We start from the raw sequence: 26,021 nt of genomic DNA, 5'->3' as shown, positions 1-26,021 counted from the left end.
AAATAGTAAATCAAACTACAGGGTAATTAAGAATTTTATCCACATACAACCTGGCACCAAAATAAAGTATGAGATTCAAATTTATTTAGGATAAAATTAGTATTTTCAAAACAAAGACTTAGAACCTATTTCTACTTATCTTTGTGCACATCTAAATAGGTTCTCATTCTCTACTTTTCTGAAGTTGAACCTAAGTGAAATGTAAACCAAGAAATATTTGTGGCTAATCATAATGCCACTGATCCCTTTATAATCAAGTACAATATTTTAACAGAAGGAAAATTACACATTCATCATACTGTTGCTTACTTTAAGCAAGGGAAGCAGCACAAAAGGCAGTAGCATGAAAGTTTCTTGAAAAATGTAATGAAGCTAATGGTCTCTTATACAGTCCCAGGAGGTTGAATGAGCATAACCTCTCTAGAGGGTAATTTAGCAATATGTATCACACATTCACTAGCCCAGTAATTTTACTAATAAAAACCTACACTTAAAAAAATAACTATGTGTATCCACTACATGGATGGTCTCAAAACCTTCTTAATGATAATGAAATAAGCAAAACAAAGTAATTTAAATAAATTATAGTACAGACATGTAATACTATAACAGCTAGTATTTATTGTCAAGAATCACTTTTACAATATTTATAGCAGCTCAAATTACAATAGTCAAACTATGGGACCAATCTAGGTGTCCTTCAACAGATGAATGGATAAAGAAAATGTGGTACATTTATATGATGAAATATTACTCAAGCTTTAAAGAAGAATGAAATTATGGCATTTGCTGGTAAATGAATGGAGTTAGAGAATATCATGCTAAGTGAAATAAGCCAAACCCAAAAAACCAAAGGCATATGCAGATGCTAATTTACAATGGGGGGGGGCACTAGGGAAGAATACTTACTCTAGATTAGGTGGAAGGGAGTGAAAGGAGGGGAAGGGGTATGGAGGTAGTATTATTACCTCAAATACAGATATGATTGCATGACCAATGTGATTCTACAATATGTACAATCAGAAAAAATGAGAAAGTATACTCCATTTATGTATGACTTACCAAAATACATAAATGTATTCTACTGTCATGTATAACTAATTAGAAAAAAATTTTAAAAGAATCATTTTTAATGTATTATCTTATTTGACACCTAAAGGAATCCTAGGAATTAGATAATAATGTTCTCTTTGTTTTCAAGACCAAGACACTGAAATCCAGAGTAGTAACTTGCCCTAGGTCACACAGCTAGGGAGTAACTGAAGCCAGAATTTTAAACTGGACAATCTCAACACTGCCAATTTACATGGCTACTGTTATGCTGCAGAAGAACAAGTGATTGGAAATATACTCATAATGTATTAAAACAGAAAAGATCAGATAACAAGAAAAAAAATAAGCAAAGTATGATTTTTTTTTAATTTAATGCATTAAAGAGAGAGATGGAAGGGATATACTCCTAAGTTTACTAATGAATATTTTGGGCATTACAGGTAATATTTTCTTTTTTATACTTCATTGTATTTTTCAAATTTCCTATTACAAGGTAAATTTTTAAAATGAGGTTTTAAAAAAATTAAGTAAAAAGATGATAATGCAAAAACGGTAAGTAATAAAAACTACGGGTCCCAAAAATTTATAAACAAGTGATGCAAAAATGGCAAGGACAAGGAAGAAGTATACAACAAATGACTGGAGCTATAAAGGTATACATAACCATTCTGAGAAGTCTGGAGGTGAAACAGAGAGTGGTATATCACCTCAAGGCAGTAACAGAGAAGGAAAGGTTTTGCTAATTTATACTGATTTTTTAATTTGTTCTAATTAGTTATACATGCCAGCAGAATGCATTTTGATACATCAAACATAAATGGAGTATAACTTCTCATTCTTCTAGTTGTACATGATGTAGAGTTATACAGGTCATTAAGTCATAATGCACACAGGGTAATAATGTCCGATTCACTCTACTACCATTCCTATCTCCATGCCCCCTCCCCTGCCTTCACTCCCCCCTGTTTAATCCAAAAATACTACTATTCTCCCCACCACCTTATTGTGAATTAGCATCTGTGTATCAGAAAAAACATTCGGCCTTTGGTTCTTTGGGATTGGCTTACTTCACTAAGCATGATATTCGTCAGTTTCATTCATTTACCTGAAAATGCCATAATTTCATTCTTTTTTTACGGCTAAGTAATACACCATTGTGTATGTATACGATAGTTTCTTTATCTATTCATCTGTTGAAAGGCATCTAGGTTGGTTCCATAGTTTAGCTATTATGAATTGAGCTGCTGTAAACATTGATGTAGCTATAGCACTGTAGTATACTGATTTTAAATCCTCTGGGTATAAACCTAGGAGTGGGATGACTGGGTCAAATGGTGGTTCCATTCCAAGTTTTCTTAGGCATCTCCATACTGCTTTCCAGAGTGGTTGCACCAATTTGCAATCCCACCAGCAATGTATGAGTGTACCTATTTCCTCACATCCTCACCAACATTTATTGTTGTTTCTATTCTTGATCATTGTCATTCTGACTGGAGTGAGATGGAATCTCAATGTAGTTTTGATTTGCATTTCTCTAATTGTTAAGAGATTTACTGAATTTAAAGGACGTTTGACCGGGTTTGCCAACAAACTGAAAATAGCCAAGGAAGGAGAGAAGGACAATGAAAGGAAAGTCTCAGGAGGTAAGTATCTAGCCTTAGAAAAAAGGAAAATTTGTGAAAAAGAAGAAAGAGGCTCAAAAAGATATTTGGGGCTAGGAGTGTGGTTCAGTGGCAGAGTGCTTGTCTATCATGCACAAAGCGCTGGAGGTTTGATTTCCAGCACCATTAAAAGAAAAAGAGAGATCTTTGAGGTAGATAGACTAGAAGGAATTGAACATCTTAATTTAAAAGAAGTAGAAAGTGAAGTCATCTTCCAAAACCAAAAGAGTGAAATGAGGTGCAGGGTGAGAAGAAGGGAGGAGTAGGAATAGTGCTGGAAAAGCAACCGAAGAAATCATCTGCCTATAATCACATGATAATAAACTCTCCTCTAAACAATTCATATACAAACATGAAGTACTGGAGGAAGCTGGGGAAAGCATTTCTTCTCCACAGTTAGCATGTACATAGGCCATACTACTCAGAAACCCAGAGAATCCATGGTATGCCTGCAGGCTGTTACCCTAATGGTAATCTCAAGGACAATTACTATAATAATCTAAGAAGGCAGTGTCTAATGCCATTATTTTTAGGAGGCGAGATGAGTGGTCAAAGGAAGCTGCACAGTTCAAGCATATATTTCTAACTTGTTGATAAGAAGGCAGTTTTCTAGGAAAACTCAAATTGCAAAGACCTTGTACTTTTTTTAAAAAATTGAGAAGTTTCTCAATATAAGCAAACTGTCACAAAATACAGTATTCTTAATAAATAAGAGATCTTTAAAGATACAAGTGTTCCTTCCTCTTCTTTGCAAAGTTTGAGGAAGATCTGTGTGCTAGTTCTTTAAATGTTTAATAGAATTCACAGTGAGGTCATTAGGTCCAAGGTTTCTCTTTTTTGGGAGGTTTTGTTTTCTTGTTTCTTGTTTTGGTACCAGGGACTGAACCCAGGGGCATTTAACCACTGAGCCACATCCCCGTCCTCCCACCCTTTTTTTAAGATGTTGATAGACCTTTATTTTATTCATTTATTTGTATGTGGTGATGAGAACTGAATCCAGTGCCTCACATGTGCTAAGCAAGCGCTCTTACAACTCCAGCCTCCCCAGGCCTTTTTATTTTTTATTTTGAAACAGACTCTTACTAAGTTGCTTAGTGTCTTGCTAAGTGGCTGAGGCTGGTCTTGAACTTGAGATTCTCCTGCATCATCAGCCTCTCAAATTGCTCGGATTACAGGTGTGCACCACTTCACCAGACTACTGAAAGATTTTTGATCACTCGTTCAGTCTCCTTTAATACTTACAGATCTATTCAGATTTTTTCATTTCTTCACATTTTAGTCTTGGTAGTTTTTCTATCCATTTCACCTAGTAATCCAATTTACTAGATAGAGTACAATTGTTCCTAAAACCCTTACCTGTACACCTGGGTTCATAGCATTATTCACAATTGCTAAAATATGGATGCAACACAAGCACTCATGGATGGATGAATCAATAATTAAAATGTGTTATATACAGTCATGTATTGTCCAACGATATTTTGGTCAAAACTGGCCATACATTCAATAGTGATCCCTTAAGATTATAATGGATCCGAAAAATTCCTATTGCTTAATGATGTTGTAGCCTTCATAATGGCAACTGTGCAATACATTATTCATGTTGTATTAGTCAAGGTTTCCTCACTATGACCGAAATATCTGACCAGAACAATTTAAGAGAAGGAAAAGTTTATTTTGAGCACAGGTTTCAGAGGTTCAGTCCATGCCTGGTCAACTCAATAGCTCTGGACCCAAAATGAGGCAAAACATGGCAAAAGAGTATGATGGAGAAAAGCTGCTCAATTCTTGGCAGCCTGAAAGTAGATAACAGTGGGGGTGGGTGGGATATCAAGGAGCAAAGGATATGGTATATAATCACCAAGGGCACAAGATATAATTCCCAGTGACCTACTTCTTCCAGCCATGCCACCCCTGCCTACAGCTGCCTATAGCTACCTACAGTTAACCACTCAGTAATCAATTCATCAAATGGATTCACAGGTCTCATAATCACTTCACCAGTGAACACTCCTGCATTGTCTAACATCAACTTCTCCAAGGACACCTCAAATCCAAACCATAACATGTGTGTTTGTGATGAGCTGTTATAAACAAACCTACTACACTGCCAGTCATATGAGTACAACACATACAATTATATACAGTACATAATACCTGATAATGATAATAAACCACTATATTACTGGATTATGCATTAACTATACTTTTAATTATTATTTCAGATTGTACTTACAAAAAATTAAAGTGGTATGCTGTGTTACATCAGTAGCAGCTTCATACATTTTGGGTTTATTGCATCTCAACTGCATCAAGAGGTTAAATCAAGTGACTGACTTGTGCCATTGAGGTTTATGGAAGTATACCCTATGGTGTTTACACGTGGACAAAAATCACCTGACAACAAATTTCTCAGAATGTCATTCTCATCCACATGCCTGGACATAAAATAGAATACCATTCAGCCTTTAAAAGAAGGATTTTCTAACATATGCTACCACATAGCAAAACTTTAGGACATTATGCTAAGTGAAATAAGCCAGCCACTAAAAGAAAAACACTGTATCATTCTACTAACATAAGGTACTGAGAGACATAGGTTGGTTGCCAGGATTGGGGAAAGGGGTAATGATTGTTTAATGAGTTTAATTTCCATTTTATGAAATGAAAAGAATTCTGGGGATGGATGGTAGTGATTCAATACAACTGAACTGTACAATTAAACATGGTTAAGAAGGTAAATTTTATGTATGTGTGTATTTTACCACAGTGAAAAAACTGGGGGAAAAAAAAAAAAAAGATGGAATATGGATGTCGTAGGAGAGCTTAGTCACAAAGATGATGCACTAATTTTCTCCTATTTGTACTGTTATTTGCTTTACCTTAATACATAAATGAACTCATTACTACAATTATTATTCTCTTTCCCTTAACCAGTTTCATGAAGTTCATGAACCCTAACCAGATATTCTCTAGTTGTAGTTGGGGCTTGTAAATTGATGGGCTTTTAAGGTAGTTGGACAGTCACCTGTATGTACTTGATATGCAGACCCTGAAATATCAGGCTCTGTTGATCTCTTCCCTGGAGTCATTCAATTTCTTATAATAGTCCTCCAGGCTTCTAGATGGAGCATATACCACCAGTGCTCTGCAAACAAATACAAAAGGGATATGGGACAGAAATTAAAAGAAGGGGGTACATTTCCTGAATCAGAGGTAGACTTTTGCTTAGTCTGTTTATAGCATATTGATTTTCTGTATTCTTTCCAAATATGGACCCCACTGGTTTGGTTTCTCTTAGATAAATAGCTACCATCTTCTGCCGAGATGAAAGGGGTTACTGAATCACTCCAGGTAGGGTCAGTGCTATTCAAAAGAAATGTAATATCACAAATGTGATCACATGTATAATTTTATGTTTTCTACCCGTGCAGCCTCAGGAAAAAAATTAGAGAAAGAGCTGAAATTAATTTAAATGTTTTTATTTAGCCCAGTGGATCTAAGATGTTTTCATTTCAATACAAAATCAATATAAAAATTATTAAGAAGATATTTTATAGTCTTTTTTTTCATACTTAAGACATCTAAATCTGTTATGTACTTTAAACTTGCAGCACATCTCAATCAAAGGCTCAATAGACCCACGTGGCTGAAGGCTACCATATAAGATGGCTGTGTTTACAACAATTTCAATGGCTCAACATAAGAAAACACTTACTCATGTAATATGTACAGTGACATCAGACAGGTCTAATTTCAGTCATTCAAGGACCATATTGCCCTGTATCAAGTGAATCACCTGGCTAGGTATCTCCTAACAAAGAAAAAGACCAGACAATCTTCATAAGCTTTTTACTATGCCAACCCAGAAGTAACACAATTTCCCCTCAAAATCCAGTGGCAAGAATCAGTCACATGAGCCTATCTAACTCTGAGGGGTAAAGGAATTAAATGTTCCTTCAGGCTTAGTATAAAGGAAAACAATGTGAATAAGTAGGAAGCCATTAACTCAGAGAGGCACTTGGCTGTGTGGAGAGCATTCAGTAAAGATGCTAATAAGTCTGATATCCAAGGTATCACTGTTTCCTATACAGATTTTTTAAATCAGTTTTTAGGCTGAACTGTCCAATTACAGAAGAAAGTGATACCTGCAATTTTGGGGCCTTGATGAGATAAAGACTACTTTGCCTCTTTCATGTTCTTATACAAGCAAAAGAGCAAAGAAATATTCACTGGAGTATTCAATGAGTAAATCTGAAAATGCAGATGAAACTGGGAAGAATAGGAGAGTTATCAATTTAGTTGAAGATGATGGTAAAAGGCATAAGGCATAAGGTTTGAAGTGGATGCATTGGTCAAGCCCTTAAGAACTTCAAAAATGACCAAGACCTCCTTTATAGGACAAAGTCTTGAACTGAAGGAAAACAAATGTGAGCAGGAAATGTGCAAGAGAAACAAAGGAAAGAGGAGGCCCACATAAAAGTGATGGGTAATTAACAAGACTAGGAGATCTGGCAAGGCAATCCACCACCTTTTTAACTATCACCCCAGTAATTCTTTGAAATCAGAAATACTGTCCTGCATCACTGTATCTTTTCCAAAAATTTCAGGAAAATTTATTTTCAATAAAAATGATCCATGAAAGTTTTCATATCCACATTCATACAAATTATTATTAGAATGGGGCTGGGGGTAGGCAGACTAGGGGAAAATGACATCTCTACAAACAACTGAAGCATGCCAGAAGGGCAGATAAGCAAAACAGGAACTATAACCTACAATCCCCCCAAAACAAAAGACATTAAGATTATATAAAATATGAAAACAACATTAGAAATAGAGAAACGCAGAAATATGAGAACATAAATCAATCAGTAACTAGAAATAACAAAGATTAGGCTAGAAAAGAAAAATAAAAACAAAGAAACACGACAGTGAACAAAAAGAAGAGACAATATCTTAAGAAAAATGGAAAGTGAAGAGAATAATCCCCCCAAAAAATTTTTAAATGAATAAAATAATTTTAGTGAAAGTGGCAAAATTTTTGTCAAAATTTTATGTAAAAGAAATCTCTGAAGAAAAACCAAAGCAAGAAAATGCCAAATACTAAAAGCTATAATTCATGAAAATTTTATTAAAATAAAAAATATAGGGCTGGGGATACAGCTCAGTTGGTAGAGTGCTTGCCTCATAAGCACAAGGCCTCGGGTTCAATCCCCAGCACCACAAAAATTAAATAAATAAATAAAATAAAATAAAAAATATTAGAAACTATATATTTCAGGGCTGGGGTTGTAGCTCAGTGATACAGTGCTTGCCCAGCATGTGTGAGGCACTGGGTTCAATTCTCAGCACTACATATAAATAAATGTCCATCGACAACTAAAAAAAAATTTTTTTTAAAGAAAAGATTAAGGAGCAAATCTAAAGAGCCTCCCAACAATCAACAACAAGTGTTAGAATTACAATGGATTGAACTCCAACAAATATGTTTAAACCTGAGTTCATAGCAATAAGGGGGTGGGGGAATGGGGGGGTTAATCAGAGAAGACAGGGAGTCAATTCATTATTTTCTTTCTTTTTCTTTTCAGTGCTGGGGATTGAACCCAGGGCCTTGGGCTTGTGAGGCAAGTGCTCTACTAACTGAGCTATATCCTCAACCCCAATTCGTTATTTTAAAAATCATAACCATAGCCAGGCATGGTGACACATGCCTGTAATCCCTGATACTCTGAAGATATGAGGCAAGAGGACCTCAAATTCCAAGCCAGCCTGAGCAACTCAATGAGACCTTATCCCAAAATAAAAAACAAAAGGGCTGGGGATGTAGTTCAGTGGTAGAGCACCCTGGGTTCAATCCCCAGTAACACACACGAACACACAAAAGTCATTACAATTACAACTATGTGACATTCTGAAAACAGCAGACTATGGAGACAGTATAAAGACCTGTGACTGTCATGAGCTGGGGGTGGGGCGATGAATAGGCAAAGCAAAGGAACTTTAGGAAAGAGAAACCACTCTGTATAATACTATAATGGTGGATACATCAATGAAGTGTCATTAAACATTTGTCAAAATGTACAACATGGAGAGGGAACCTTAGCATAAACTATAGACTTTAATGACTTGTCAACGTAGGTAGCTTCATTAGTTGTAACAAAGATATCACTCTTCCCTTTAATTTTGTTGTGAACTTAAGACTCCTCTAAAAATTAGTGTATTACAAAATAGACTGGAGCTAGGGGTATAGCTCTGTGGTACAGTGTCTGCCTATCATAAGGCTCTGGCTTTGATTCCCAGCACCAAACTGTTAAGTTAAAAAGACTGACTGAAGCATTTATTTTGCCTTTCCTGTTCCTTGAAAAACCAATTAACAAATGAAATGTCCAAATAATACAGAAACACCTCTTTGTAAATTCCACTCTAGCAATCCCATTCCTAGGTACTTACTAAGTGAAATGAACATATGTTCAAGCAAAAATCTATACATGAATGTATATGGGTAGCTCTATTCATGATTATCAAAAACTGGAAACAATACAAATGTCCTTTGAGAAGTAAATGGTTAAACAGCAGCACATCCATTCAGTGGAATACAAACTGGCAACAGAAAGGAACAGAACTATTGATATATAAGACTCTAATGAATCTCAAGGCATAATACTAAGTAAAAGACAAAACTGGAGTGACAGAGAACAGGGGCTTCCAGGCATTAGGGATGGGGGCCAAATTGTGACTACAAACAGGTAGCAAAAAGGAGTGTTTTTTCAGGTGACAGAACTGCTCTATATAACCATGATGGTTAAATTATTCAACAGATGTTGTTAAAATTCATAGAACTATGTACTACAAACAGGTCAATTTTAACAAAAATGTATCGACTTTAAATATATAACAAAAGCTCATCAGTTATCACACAATATGACATGTCAGCAACCTCTAATGTAGAATTAATCAGCTGATATACTCAATCACATATTGCTGCCTCTGACTTCCTATAGGATTGACAAAGACATTTGAGAATCTGATCAATCTCTTGATCTAGCTGCCAACTTTCAGTAAGTATGAAAATGGTCAAGTTGAACTGACAAATCAAGACACATTAAGACACACACACACACAAATAAGAAACATAAAATGCACATCATGAAAATTAAAAACTTATGCTTCAAAGGGTTAGGGTTATCACTCAGTGGTTGGTAAAGTGCTCACCTAGCATGTGTGAGGTACCAGGTATGATCCTCAGTGCCACATAAAATAAAAAATAAATAAATAAAATAAAGGTGTTATGTCCACCTACAAGTAAAAATTTTTTAAAAAGACAACCCACAAAATGTGAAAAAAAAATTTAAAAATCATGTATCTGATAAGGACTGAATCTAGAATAAATAAAAGACTTGTAAAACTACAAGAGCAAAAAGAAAAATAACCCAATTAAAAATGTGAAAAAGAGCTGAACTGTTCTCCAAACAATATATGCAATGAACAAAAAGCACATGAAAACATCCTGATAAACATTAAATATTAATTAGGGAAACTAAACATTAATTAGGGAAATGCAAATGAAATCTACTTAATACCCACCAGATGGCTATAACAAAAAACAAGTTTTGGGAAGGATGTGGAAAACCTGGAACCCTTATACACTGCTATTAGAAATGTGAATGGTATAGCCACTACAGAAGTCTAGTAGTTCCTAAAATGGTTAAACATAGTTACCATATGATCTTTCAATTACACTCCTATATACCCAAGAGAAATGAGAACATCTCCACATAAAAATTTTTGTAAGAATGTTCACAGCATTATGTACAAAAGATAAAAAATAACCCAAATGTCCATCAACTGATAGATGAATTAATCTCTACAATGGAATAATATTCAGCAAGAAAAAATAAAATACTGATGTTACATCATCAATGAACCTTATGAACAATAAGCTAAAGGAAATGTCAGGCAAAAATATGATTCCATCCATATGAAGTACCTAATACAGACAAATTCATAGAATAGTTGTTACCAGGGACTGGAGGCAAGGGTAACAGGGATTAATTGTTTATTAGGCAAAGTTCCTATTTAGGATGATTTAGTTCTGGAAATGTCTAATGGCCATGGTTGCACAACAGTATAAATGTACTTAATGACACTGAATTGTGGCACTTAAACATGAATAAAATGATAAATTTTATTATTATATTTTCCCATTTTTAATAAACAGAAAGGCAGAAGAGTGATTTTTTTTTTTGCTTCACCTGTCACTGAGAAAAGATTTTCATAATGAATGAACTATTTATAATTAAAGAGAAGTAAGGGGCTGGGGATATAGCTCAGTTGGTAGAGTGTTTGCCTCGCAAGCATAAGGCCCTGGGTTCAATCCCCAGTACCGCAAAAAAAAAAAAAAAAAAAGAGAAGTAAGGACTGGGGATGTAGTTTAGTTGGTAGAACATTTGCCTGGGCATGCTTGAGGTCCTGGGTTTGATCTCCTACACCAATCAATCAATAAAAGAAATGAAGTAAAATGATAGAAGAGCATCAACTTACCCTGTATGAGTTCAAGGTTTTTGTTTGTTGTTCCAAGACAGAATTACAATTTTATAACACAAGTGTTGAGAAAACCTTTGGGGCAGAGAGCTAGAATTCTTGTAACATGCGATAAATTAAAGAAATGAGAGAAATGTCCTGATTGGATTGGTGAGAAGAGATGGGGAGGAGGCAGAGGGGTTTTTTTTGGAAATTGAAAACCAGAAATACTGGACCATGAAGTAAGGCAAAACTCCAAAGATGACTGTAAAGGAGTAATTTTGCACAGTTAAGGAAAGTGATAATATGGTATTATAATTGTATCACTTCATAATTTAAAAACAGGTTTTTGCCCATATTCTAAAAGAACTTCATAATAATTGTATGTATTAAGAAATAGTCTCTTTGGATCACAAGTTCCAGTCCAGCCTCAGCAATATAGTGAGGCCCTAAGCAACTTGATAAGACCCTGTCCCGCCCCCCCCAAAAAAAAAAAAAATCAAAATCAAAAAAGAGGCTGGGGATGTTATCACTCTTTGCAGGTGATATGATCCTATAGTTAAAAGACCCAAAAATGTCCACCAAAGATAGCTAGGGCTAATAAATTTGGAAAGCAGCAGCTTCCTATAAACCAATAATAAATCTGCTGAGAAAGAAACCAGGAAAACAATCCCATTCATAATAGCATCAAAGAAATAAAAAATAAAAATAACACCTAGGAATAAATCTAACCAAGGAAATGAAAGACCTCTACAACGAAAATTACAGAACACTGAAGAAAGAAAATGAAGAAGACACAAGAAGATGGAAAGACCTCCCACGTTCATGGTTAGGCAGAATTAGTATCGTTAAAATGACCATACTACAAAAAGCATATACGGATTCAATGCAATCCCAATATCAAAATACTACACTCTTCTCAGAACTAGAAAAAAATGGTCCTAAAATTCATTTGGAAGAATAAAAGATCCAGAATAACCAAAGCAATTCTAAGTCAAAAAAGCAATGCTGAGGCATTACAATACCTGAATTTAAATTATACTGCAGAGCTCTAATAACAACTGCCTAGTACTGACATAAAAACAGATACATAGACCAATGATATAGAAAAAAAGACCCAGAGATAAACCCACACATCTACAATCATCTGATCCTTATCAAAAACACACAGTGGAGAAAACACAGCCTTTTAAACAAATGGTACTGGGAAAACTGGTTATCAACATGTAGAAGAAAGAGACTAGACTCTTTCCTCTCACCCTGCACAAAAATCAACTCAAAATGGATCAAACAAAGACTTAGGAATTAGACCAGAAACTATGCAACTCCTAGAAGAAAACATAGGGTCAACACTCCAACACAGGCACAAGACCCCTAAAACTTAGGAAGTAATTCCAAGAGTCAATAAGTGGTAAGAGGATGAGCACTCAAAATGCTTCTGCAAAGAAAAAAGAAACACACACACACACACACACACACACACAATTAAGAACGTGAAGTGAGAACCTACAGATTGGGAGATCTTTGCTAGCTACCTCTTTTTTTTTTGCTAGCTACTCTTCTGACAGATTAGTACTCTAGAATATATACAGAACTCAAAAAACACCAAAAAACAACAAATAACTCAATTAAATGGGCAAATGAACTAAATAGACCCTTCTCAAAAGAATAAATACATATGGCCAACAAATATATGAAAAAATGTTCAATGAGTAATAGTAATCATTAACAATTAGGAAAAGTCAGTCAATACACTGAAATTTCATCTCATCCCAGTCAGAATAGCAGCTATGAGGGCTGGGGTTGTAGCTCAGTGGTAGACCCTAGCAAGTGTGAGGCACTGGGTTTGATTCTCAGCACTGCAAATAAATAAATAAATAAATAATCCATAGACAACTAAAAATATTTTTTTTAAATGACAAGTAGGGTTGTGGCTCAGTGGGACAGCATTTGCCTAGCATGTGTGAGGCACTGTGTGAGGTACAGCATTTGCCTAGCACGTGTCAGCACCACATATAAAGGTTTATCAACATCTAAAAATATATTAAAAAAAAAAAAATGGCAGCTATACCCAGGTGTGGTAGTGCAAGCCCATAATCCCAGCAGCTCTGGAGGCTGAGGCAGGAGGATCGAGAGTTCAACGCCAGCCTCAGCAGTTCAGGAAGGCTCTAGGCAACTCAGTGACACCCTATCTCTAAATAAAATACAAAATAGGGGTGGGGATGTGGCTCAGTGGTCAAGTGCCTCTGAGTTCAATCCCTGGTATCCAAAAAAAAAATAGAAAGGTGAAAAATGGCAGCTATGACAAGTACAAACAATAATAAATGCTGGAAAGGATATAGCGAAAAGAGAATATTTTTATACTGTTGGTGGTACTACAAATTAGTACAGTCACTGTGGGAATCAGTATGGAGGGTCCTCAAAAGACTAAGAATGTAACCACCATATGACCCAGCTATATATCATTCCTCAGTATTTATCCTGAAGAACTGGTCAGCATAACTATAGCAATACATGCATAAATGTGTTTATAGAAGCAAAATTCACAACAGACAAGCTATGGAGCCAGCCTAGGTGTCTATCAACAGATGAAGGGATAAAGAAAATGCAGTATATGTACAGAATGGAGTTTTACTCAGTCATAAAGAAAAATGAAATAATGTCATTTGTAGGAAAATGGATGGGAACTTGAGAACACTGTGTTAAACAAAATAAGCCAAAGTAAGGTTGTTAAGGGTAGCTATGTTTCCTTTCCTATGTGGAGACTAGAGAGAAAAAGGAAAAGAGGAGAGTGGGAGGATTCTCATGAAAATGTAAGAGAGATCAGTAGAGTACAAGAAAGAGATGGGAAGTAGGGGGTATTGGGGAATAATATTGGCCAAATTATATTGTTATATTGTGTGCCATGTATGAATATATAACAATAAATCACACCATTATGTACAATTATAATGCACCAATAAAGAATATGGAAAACAATAATAGCTTATATGTAAACTATATATAATTATATTTCAATACACACTACTATAATTAGATACAGTAAGTACTAATAGGTCTTTTCTCAACTTGAATTACACATCTTGTAGTTTTCTGTTGTTTTGAACATGGTGGATGCCTCCTGCCTGAGAATCTCTGGTCAGTTCCCTTCTGACTTTGAAGAATGTTCCACTGTCTTCTAGCATTAACAGAAGACAGGTCAGTGAGATTTCTATCCCTAGAACCTGCCTTACTTTTGCTGCCCAGTTTTAGTGTATAATTTGTAAGAAAAAATGAAACAATGTTTCAAACAGAAATTTTTAAAAGGAAAAAAAAAAAAATCTCCTTCCATTTTCAGGTACACAGGTTCAGAGAGCACAAGTGGTTTGTCAGTGAACAGCAGAATTAGGATTCAAACGCAGGTCATAGCTTCAAATTCCTAAACTCTTTCAGTTATACTGAACTAAGGCCTTTGGTTCATACACATTGCTGCATGTATCAATGGTTTATTCCCTTTTAATGCTGAGTAATGTTCCATGATATAGATGCACCAGTTTTTTGCCTTAGGATTGTACTGAAAATAAAACTGAGTTGCATTCCTAGCCCTTTTGATTCTTTATTTTGAAAAAGGGTCTTGCAAAGCTGCGTGGGTTGGTCTGATACTTTGCAATCTTCCTGCCTCAGCTTCTAAAGTAGCTCAGATCATAGGCATGCTCCACAGCACCCAGTTTTTTAACCATTCTTAACCATTTTAACAGAACCAGATGTTTAACCATTCTTCTAACAAAAAATTTATAGCTTGTTCCCAGATTGAGGCAACTTTGAATAGAAGTACTATGTATATTCATACAAAGCTTTCTGTGCAAACGTAAGTTTCATTGCACTAGGGTAAATATCTAGAAATCAGAATGAAGTTATATTTTATATAGGTATATACATTGTTTGAGTATTTCAACCATTATTTGGTTTTCCAGGAAATAAGAATGTCAGGAATAAATGTTTCTTTCATTTCACTTATCAGCTTTTAAATAATGAATTGGGTCTCCATCTTCCCTGAAGATGTAAACAAATAATAAACACAATTAATGACGTAAATGCTAAGTGTTCAGTAGGAAGTGCACCATATTGGCAACTTAATTTGCAACACATAAAAAAAGCAAACTGAAGCCTGATGTGGTGTATTGAACCTGTAGTCCCAGCCACATGGGAGGCTGAAGTAGGAGAAACTTGAGCCTAAGGGCCGCCCAGTAAGACTCAGTCTCATAAACACACACACACACAGTTAGCTAATGAATCCAAAGGGATGACAGATGAACAGGCATGTGAGAGATATACACAGGTGGTCATGGTAAAACTATTTTAATTTCTATTTGTGTTTGGTATTTTTCATCAACACTGGGAAAGAAGCACAGTATATTTTTATAAGGTAATAGGCAGGCACAGGTACTGCTCAAAGCAAGACAAATTCTGTTGCAGATTGAAAAAACTTTTGAAAGTGATCCCTCCCTCTTAAACAAATAATTCAGTCCCAAATACAGAATCTTAATAAAGGAGATGTGAAGGAAAAAGTCTTAAATTTCTATTATAAATTCTCTGAGTACTACAAATTATAGGAAAAAATAGCTTATTTTAAAAACACCTATAATTCTCAAATTAACAATCTGAAAGGAAAATATCAACTTGGGATTACTCCAGCATGTGATTTATTTGGAAATCACCAGACTTAAGTAAAAAGCTAACCAAATTGAATAACATGTTGCACAGTGAACCACTGCCTCCAACACTGGAAACAAACAGGCAGCCTACAGATCAAGGACCACAACTTAGCAAAGTAGAAACTTGAATTGCAATTCTTCCAGCAAAGGGAAGAGAAAAGGAATCACATTAAAATATCCCAAAACATTCTGTTCTTCTTATAATAAGCCAGCCTTCAGAGGGGCTATTTAACCAGAAGTTAATCCACCAGGGTTCTTACTGAATCCTAACTGATCTGCCTAATTCCAGTCAGCTCCATCCTTCTGGAAGAGGAGGAGAAATAGCCACCTCCCAGCTCACTATAGACAAAAGAGCAGAGAAGTACCTAACTCGAACCTGTGTAAGAGAAGTGGGAAAAATTAAGTAGTACTGGTTAAGTTCACAGTACAGGAACACACAAAGACAAAAACCTAAACACAGTACCCTGCCAAAGAGAAATAGAAGGAAAAAAGAAAAAGCATTTAACAAAAACCAACACCCATTCACGGAACTCTCAGAAAACACTGGGTATGGTGGCATATAACTATAATCCCAACTAGGGAAGCTGAGGCAGGAAGATTACAAGTTCTAGGCCAGCCAGAGCAATTTAGGAAGACCCTGTCTCAAAACAAAGACTCAAAAGGGTTGGAAATGTAGCTCAGTGATAGAGTGCCCCTAGATTCAATCCCCAGTACAAAATGAACGAAAAACCTCTCAGAAAACCAACAACAAAGGGAAACTTACTCAAATGAACAAAGAACAGCTACAAAACCCTGTATCTAACATACTTAATGGTGAGAAATTTTAAAAGATTTACAATGAGATCAGGAACAAGGCAAAGATGTCACCGTTCACCATTCCTTTTCAACATCACACTCCAAGTTCTAGTTAATGCAAAAAGTCAAGAAAAGGAAATAAAAATTATACAGATTGAAGAGGTACAATTCATGAAATATTTATTGTTAGACTTCATTAAAATTATAAAACTTCTATAAAAGACACTGTCAAGAGAATGAGAAGACAAGTCATAGATTAGGAAAAACTATCTGCAATAAGACACCACAGCTAAAGGGCTATTATCCAAAATATTAAGAGAATTCTTAAAACTCATAAAGAAACAGCCAGGTGCAGTGGTGTGATCTCAGCAGCTCTGGAGGCTGAGGCAGGAGGATCTCCAGTTCAAAGTCAGCCTCAGTAAAAGTGAGGTACTAAGCAACTCAGTGAGATCCTGTCTATAAATAAAATACAAAATAGGGATGTGGCTGAGTGGTCATGTGTCCCTGAGTTCAATCCTTGATACCCCCGCCCAAAAAAAAAAAAAAACACCTCAATAAGAAAACAAATACCATAATAAAAAACTGGAGCTGGGCAAGATGGCACATGCCTATAATCCCAGCAACTTGGGAGGCTGAGACAAGAGGACTGTTGAGTTCAAAACCAGCCACAGCAACTTAGCAAGGCCCTGAGCAACTTAGTGAGACCCCATCTCAAAATTAAATAAAAAATAAAAAAGGGCTGGGAATGTAGCTTAGACATTAAGTGCTTGGTTCAATCTCCAAAAAAAATTTTTTTAAATAACAAATAATTGGTTCGTTTTTTTTAAATAACAAATAATTTAAAAATTGGCACCAAAGTCTGTTAGATACACCTCACCAAAGAAGACATACAGTTGGCAAATAAGTATATGAAAACAAGCTCCATATATCTCTAGGGAAATGTCAATCAAAACTAGTTAACACTACATACACATTAGAACAACCAAAATCCAGAACACTGAGATCACCAAAAGCTAGCAAGGATATGGAACAAAAGGAGCTCTCACTCACTGCTGCTAGGAATGCAAAATGTTACATCCTCTTTGGAATAGTTTTGACAGTTTCTGAATATGCTAAGCATACCCTTGCCATCTGATCCAGCAACTACATTCCTTGGTATTTAACATAATGAAGTTGAAAACTCACATCCATGTGAAAAACGTGTACACAGAAATTTATCGTTGCTTTACTCATAATTTTCCAAAGTTTGATGTAACCATGAAGTCCTTCATTAGGTGAATGGATAAACTGCGATATATCCAGACAATGGAATATTACTCAACACTGAAAAGAAATGCCACAAAAGAACATTGGAGGAAACTTAAATGTTTATCTCTACATTAATGAAGTTGTGACTGCAACTGTGACATTCTGGAAATAGTAAAACTATGGAGAAGGTAAAAAGGGTCAATGGATGCCAGAGCTGGAGGGAAAAAGGGATGATTAAGCATAGAGAGAATTTTTAGGGCAGTTGAAATTAGGCTGTATAGTACTACAATGGAGGACATATGTCATTATATATTTGTCAAGACACAGAAGTTATCCTCTCACGAATGAACTATTAAACTATAGATGTTGCATAGTAATGATGTGTCAATGTAGGCTCATCGATTATAACAAATTCGCCATTCTGGTGTGAGATACTAATAATAGGGCAGTGGTGACTTATGCATGTGTGAGTACAGGTATGTGTAAACTGTTCAATTTTGCTTTTGAACCTAAAACTGCTCTAAAATTTAAATTTCTAAAATATATATATACACATACACACACATATGTATACATATGTATATATATATATTTAATATACATTTTACTAAATATATTTCAATGATGCATTTTTATATTTTATTGACGCCATATAATTCATCAACCCTACTGTAAAATCAGTCTGACTCTTAAAAGCAGCATATCACTGTTTAACTGGCATCACTTTTGGGGGACACAGCATCTTTACCTGTGGATTACATAGATAAATGCATTTTAGGATTGATGAACTACATTCCTGAGCATACAGCTTAACTTCAGAAAGTTAGGTGAGTTTGCCAGTACTAGCAACCAATTGTTTCTCATACACAAACTTTGACAGATGTGAAATGTGGAAAAATGTTAAAAAGTGTGAATCTGCATGGAGAACATGGGAGTTCACAATGCTATTCTAGGAATATCTTTCCTAGGTATAAAATTATTTCAAAATGCAAAGTAGAAAAAACCCAAATAATTAGAATCATATGTTAAAGTTCTAACCTTCTCAGACCTTATTTGAAAAGAGGTAATCAAGTTTAAATGAGGTTATTAAGAGTAGGCCCTGGTCCAGAGACTGGTATCCTAAAAATAAAAAGAAGACATTTAAACACAGAATTATGAGAAGAGATTCTAAAGCTCAAAGAAATGCCTGAGGTTACTAGAAGTTAGGAAAGAAGCCAGGAATAGATCCTTGAACAGCTCTACGGCCACCTTGATTTTGGATGGCTAGTCTCCCCAAGAAGGGGTAATAAATTTCTGCTGTTCTCTGTCAAAACAAACAAATTACAGAGTTAAAAATAAAAAAAGTACTGAAAGATTATTAATATAATGATTCCACTGTCAAGAGACCACAAGTAAATCTAAATATGTGGAAGAATAAAATGAAAGCAACATTTTAGATCAATACGAGGTACTAAGAGAATCTGCTAACTGCTTGGGAAAAAATGGATCCTTACTCATGCAATAAAATTAATTCCAGATAGATGGTTTGAATGTAAAATGTAAGATTATATAAGCTCTTGAAAACACTATTGCAATGGGGAAGGAATTTCTAAGTTTGAGATCAAATGCAGAAACAAAAAAGAAAAGGGCTGATGTAAATTGTTATTAAAGTTAATGCATATAATTTTCTTCTGTTTTAATGTAGCAGTCTTAATAAGCTGGTGACATGTCAATTATGTACCGCTTTAGAATTGAGGCTAGGGGTAGTTACTGTCAGAATATTTTATTCTACTGATCTGACTTCATTTTTAAAAGAATAATTTTTGACAACTGAGTTCTTAACAATGATTGGGAAATTACTGAGTAACAAGAGTACTTAACTTTTTCTTTTTTCCCCTCACAATTCTGTGACTGCTATTTTTAACTGAAATGAAAAAACTGATCTAAAATCCAGGTACCTTCAGACAAGAGGATATTCAAATATTAAAATGTCTATTTTAAAACTGATTAAAACGAATATTCTAGAATCTGGGGTTGTAGCTCAGTGGTAGAGCGCTTGCCTAGTATGAGTGAGGCACTGGGTTCAATTCTCAGCACCACATATAAGTAAATGAATAAGTTAAAGGTCTATCAACACTTAAAACAATATTTTTTTAAACTAATATTCTAGGTTAAAGAATGAGAAGCATCTGCAAGAATATTTTTCCTCCGTTTCTCTCTCAAGCTTAAGACCACTGACTCTTAATGCTATTTAAACTAGACAGGTTCAATCACATGTTATAAGTCAATGTTTTTCCTCTAGGGAAAGATTAAAAAAATGCTGTTTATTTAAACATGATCTTTCATGTCAAACTTCCTTTACATCGTAGTCATTTAAACATTTGTATCTGCAACACAGAGGCAAGAATTGTTAAAATGTAGTTTAGATTCTTTAATACAGCTATTTTTATACTTTCCAAATCCTTTTTGTCATTTTGTAAATTAGTTCAAAATTCAGGGTGTATGGAATAATGCCTAAATTATGTTACTAACTATATTCAGGCTTAAAGGCTTCAGAGTAAGGGCTGAAGCCAGCAAGAGATCATCCTCAGCCCTGATTTAAATTGTCCCTCCCACCACCTGGACCATACTAAAATATAGGGGAGGCAGTAGAGTCATGCCACAGAGGCTAAGAGTTTGATGCAGAGGTGCCAGTTGTGTCAAATGCTACTGAAAGGCTGAAAGACATAAGGACAGAAAATCTGGCACCATGGAGGCCATGAACAACAGACAAGGATGGTGGACAGGAAGCATAAGAAACAGGATGGGAGCTGGGCATGGTGGAGCACACCTATAATCCCAGTGATTCTGGAGGCTGAGACAGAAGGATCACAAGTTCAAAGCCAGTCACAGCAACTTAGTGAGACCCTGTCTCAAAATAAAAAATAAAAATGGGTTAGGCTAGGGTTGTGGCTCAGTGGAGCACTTGTCCGGCAAGTGTGAGGCACTGGGTTCAATGCTCAGCACCACATAAAAAAATAAATACATAAATAAATGGAGGTGTTACATCCATCTACAACAATTAAAGGGGGAGGTGGGCTAGGGATGTAGCTCCGTGGTAAAGTGCCCTGGGTTCAATCCCCAGTACCAAAAAGGAAAAAAAAAAAAAAAAAAAAAGAATGGAGGGGGAGTGTTAAAAAGAGTTAAGTATTGTGGGTGAATCAGTCATTTAAACATCTGGGTACTAAGAAAGGAGCTAAAGGGTGTCTGCTTGTTAAGGAACGGCTTATTTTCCTTACAATTCTCTACTACATACAAGGCTCTATTAGAGACTGCTGATAGGAATAAATCAATGAACAGACCAAACAAGGGAGACAGTCAAAATTCTCATAGATTCCATGAACAAACTAGATGATACTATTTTTTTTCTTTTCTTGCAGTTGCTGGTATTATAGCCATGTGCCACCACACCAAGCAGTGTCACTTATTTGTAAGTTTTTGTCTGTCTCACTGAAAATTATTTAGCATTTTTGTGTAAGCTGCCCTGGCCCACACATTTATTTCAAATCTTTCCATATTATATACAATACAAAGACTCAAAATGGAGCTAAAAGACCTACCAATAGCAACTGCCATTAGACTTTTAAAATATATATATGTATATGTGTATATACATATATATATTTATTTTGATATTGGTTTGAGATGGGCAGCAAATTCATTTTTAAATTTACAATTGCTTTTTTTTTTTTGGCACAGGAGCAGGTACCAGGGATTGAACTCAGGGGCACTTGACCACTGGACCACATCCCCAGCCCTATTCTGTATTTTATTTATAGACAGTGTCTCTCTGAGTTGCTTATGAACACCTCACTTTTGCTAAGGCTGGCTTTGAACTCTCGATCTTACTGTCTCAAGTCTCCTGAGCTGCCAAGATTACAGGCATCGGCCACACACCCAGTTACAACTGCTTTTGAGGAAATTAGTTTTCTTATACCTAGAGAAGTTATGATAATTAACATTTATAGGGCACCTACGGTGTGACAGGCACATGGCTGAGCGTTTTCACACTCTGGTATTTCATGAAAGCCTAAATTATACATTAAGAAGTCAATTTTATTATCTCATTTCACAGATGACTTATAATAATTCACAAAGTTCAGTTTTTGTTTCTCAGCATTCAGAATCCAGCAGAAATGGTTGTTTTAAGTTTGCCTTTTGACAGGTATCACCAATGAAGAATAATGACAATCATCTTAAATCACAATAATAAAAATGCAAAGTAAAGGTTTGGGGGGTTTTGTTGTTGTTTTGTGTGTGTTGTTTTGGTTTTTTGAGTATGTATGTGTGTTTTGTTATGTTTTTTGATTTTTGTGGTACCAGAGACTGAACAGGGGCACTCTACACCACCAAGCTACATCTCCAAACCTGCCCCCTTTTTTTAATATTTTTATTTTGGGGCAAAGTCTCTCTAACTTACCCAGGCTGGCCTTGAACTTGCACTCCTCCTGCTTCAACCTCCAGAGACAATGGGTTTACAGCATGTGCCACTATACCTGGCAAAGGAAAGATTTTAAAATCTTAACTTCAGCAGGGCATAGTGGTACACACCTATAAACCTAGTGACTCAAAGGCTGAAGCAGGACGATTGTAAATTCAAGGTTAACCTGGGCACTTTAGTGAGACCCTCAGCAATTTAGAAAGGCCCTGTCTCAAAATAAAAAGAGCTAAGGGTGTAGCTCAGTGGTTAAGCACCTTTAGTTCAAGTTTCTCTATCAAAACAAAACAAAAAAACTTAACTCCAGCTCCTTAAATTCTTATTTCGTAGATATTCTCTGATCATTAGATCATTAAAGTAGTCAGGTATTTTTAAAACAAGTAATACCAAAGTCAGATCTTCTTATGATTAATTATGTTTCTCTCCAGGGCCTCTAAAAAACGTGAAAAACCAAAATTTTTTATTAATATAATTAAAGACTAAAGAAAAAGACTAAAGTACTGCCTGCTGCCGCAAAGCATATGTGCTAGGCAAGGCAGTGTGCCAGGCCCCTAACACAACAACCCAAGTAAGATTCCCCAATCACATGGAGTTTACAGTTCCCAAGAATGGAAGCGTATCTAACAGAAATGTGCATGCAAGTTCTAATTAAATTACACTTATGGTAAATGCCGCAAAGCAGACTTAAAACAGGATGCAAGACAGCTTTGACAAATGTGTATAGGTTCAAAAAGACATTACTGGGCAAAATCTCAATGCAACGGAAAGGTAAAAAGACTGAGGCTGGAGGTGTTAGCTCAGTAGTAAAGCACATGCACTAGCACCAATGTATACATACACAAAGACAAAGTGCTCTGTTATAATGAAGTGGTTTCCTTAAAATATTACAAAATCTGAAGTTTGCATTAATATCTGAAAAATACATAATTTTATTCATATATGTCCTAAAGTATGATTCTATGTGTAAGTCTTCAATTTTGACTTTTTTCTTTTATGGGCAGGGTCCTGCATGTGCTAGGCAAATTCTCTACCACTGAACTGCATCCCTGGCCCTTTTTATTTATTTTGAGCTAGGATCTCAAAAGTTGCCCCCCTCTGGCCTCAAATGTGCAATCCTCCTGAATCAACCACCTTAATAGCTGAGATTATAGGCATGCACAACCACACACAGTTCAATTTTGATGTTTCTGATGCCATTCATTTTTCTGTTAAGACATACAAATAATAAGCCTCTGTATTTAAAAAAAAAAAAACCTTATCATGATTTAAGTCCAAAGCCCAATAAACAGTTAAAAAACTAAAGCACATTATATACTTATAGAATTATTTTTAAAAATCAATAACACATCAAATGTGGACAGAGTAAATATTTAAAATGCTCCTTTTATGGATTACATGTAAAAAACCTTAATAATTGTTTTCTTTAAGTAGGGAGATTGTGATGAATGGCCCAATTACTTGTTTTTTGCAAAGATATAAAAATGTCAAGTTAGGAAGCTACAAAAATAAACCCTAAAGTAGATCATAATCTAGTAAAAAACTGACACAAAAAAAGGAATAATCTTCAAGTTTTAAAAATGATTCTAGGGGCTGGGGAGATAGCTCAGTCGGTAAGTGTTTGCCTTGTAAGCACAAGGCCCTGGGTTTGATCCCCAGCACCCAAAAAAAAAAAAAAAAAAAAAAGATTCTATAAGAATGATATAAAGCATTATATTCAATGAAAAACAAGATGTCAAAAATGTATCTCAAATTTCATTAGCAATTAATGATTTTTAAAAATAACAGCAAATGTACAAAGTTTTGAACACACTGAATTAAGATTCAAAAATTTTAAAAATCTTTTCTGAGATTACCTCCATTTTCCCATTTATCAAGTTTACCTACATCTAATTTTAAACATAAATTATATTTTCAATAATTTACACAACAGTTTATTCTACAGCACAAACTTATCCTCACCATTCACTTTCAAACACCTTTCCTGCATCATTCAGGACACAGATTTCTTGACATGATAGGGAACCACACGTCAATCTTTTTGGAACAAGGTTTACATTTAGGCACAAGGAAGTTTAGAAGAAAAGTCCACGGTGTTGCTTGACAAAGTTATGCAACTTGAAGAACGAAAAATTCACCAATTCTAACAGACAATTTCTCTCACCCCTTCAAAAACCATCTTTTTTAAAAAAAGTAAACCAAAATGAGTCATCTAATCACAGATTTATTAAACATCTAATGTTTTAAGGTACCAAATATGTGTGAAGGAAGCCAGAGAGAGAAAAATGTGTGACTAAACTCTGGCACAGTATAGCTGGCTCTGACTTTCCTCAGATTTATGCCAAAACCTACCCTACCAGGTTATTTTAAAAATTCATAATAATGACACAGTAGTCAGACGAAATAGCACATGCCTATAATCCCAGAAGTTAGGACGCTGAAGCAGGAGGATCACAAGTTCAAAGTTAGGTTTAGCAATTTAGCGAGGCCCTAAGCAACTAACGGAGACCCTGTCTCTAAATAAAATATTAAAAAGCAATGGGGATGTGACTCAGTGGTTTAGCACCCCTGGGTTCAATTCCTGGTACCAAAAAATAATAATAATGGCGACACAGTAGTTGGCATATAGTAGGTATACAAATAGCAGCTAGTATCATTATTTAAAATTAAATTAGAGACATGGAACAAATAAGCAAGAAGAAAAATGACAGAATATTGCAAACTCTACCAAAGCACAGAAAAGGAAGAAATTACCAGATTTAAAAATAAGGTTTCATGGAGGAGGTAAAGCAGGGACTCATCAGATATGCAGGGAGAGAGAAGGGATAAAGCATAAGAGAAGCAAAGACAAAGAACTGGAACCACAACACAGAAAACCAAGTATGACAGCACACCATTGGGCCAAAATGTGTAAATAAATTATAACTAAATCATGAGCTAGAGAGAATAAAACCTGTGTAAAGCAGGACAAAACAAAACATCAAGTCTCAAAGCCCACCAACTGTAGCTTTTCTCTTTTGGAAGTGTACTGGTATAATATTCTACTAAGAAAATGCAATGCCTACTCTCAAAATATTAAAGAGACTGATACAAAGAATGGTGTAATTCTTTTTTTTTTTTTTTTTTTTTTTGGTGCTGGGGATCGAACCCACGGCCTTGTGCTTACAAGGCAAGCACTCTACCGACTGAGCTATCTCCCCTGCCCCAAGAATGGTAGAATTCTTTTTGCTATTAATTATAATGACTTTCTTCAGAAAAGTATTAAGCAAACTGATAAAGATAAGTAGTACAAGGCAAGCACTCTACCGACTGAGCTATCTCCCCTGCCCCAAGAATGGTAGAATTCTTTTTGCTATTAATTATAATGACTTTCTTCAGAAAAGTATTAAGCAAACTGATAAAGATAAGTAGTATTTAAAATTTAAAAACTGAGTATTTCTTAATGGACTGAAAATGTTTAATACAGATATAATCGCTTCATGAATTACATGTAAGCTTCTTAAACTCTCAGAAATGGACCAACTGCAAGTAAACACAGTTTCAAGAATAATACCCAAATTTCAATAACTAAAATTGTTTAAATAATTCCTTAAT

General features: G+C 35.3%; 1 protein-coding gene and 1 non-coding gene across 2 annotated transcripts in view; one reads left to right on the top strand and one right to left on the bottom strand.

Moving 5' to 3' along the window:
* The window catches only part of Bmpr1a (bone morphogenetic protein receptor type 1A), a 131,849-nt gene that overhangs the window by 76,678 nt on the left and 29,150 nt on the right, over window positions 1-26,021 (bottom strand).
* Trnaa-cgc (transfer RNA alanine (anticodon CGC)) lies at window positions 11,033-11,106 on the top strand. Its single transcript has one exon. It is a non-coding gene; the product is annotated as a tRNA-Ala (tRNA).

Source organism: Sciurus carolinensis, chromosome 5 (assembly GCF_902686445.1).
Source record: "Sciurus carolinensis chromosome 5, mSciCar1.2, whole genome shotgun sequence".
Classification (NCBI taxonomy): domain Eukaryota; kingdom Metazoa; phylum Chordata; class Mammalia; order Rodentia; family Sciuridae; genus Sciurus; species Sciurus carolinensis.
Note: the sequence above shows the minus strand (reverse complement) of the source record. Positions and strands in the feature narration are given on the sequence as shown.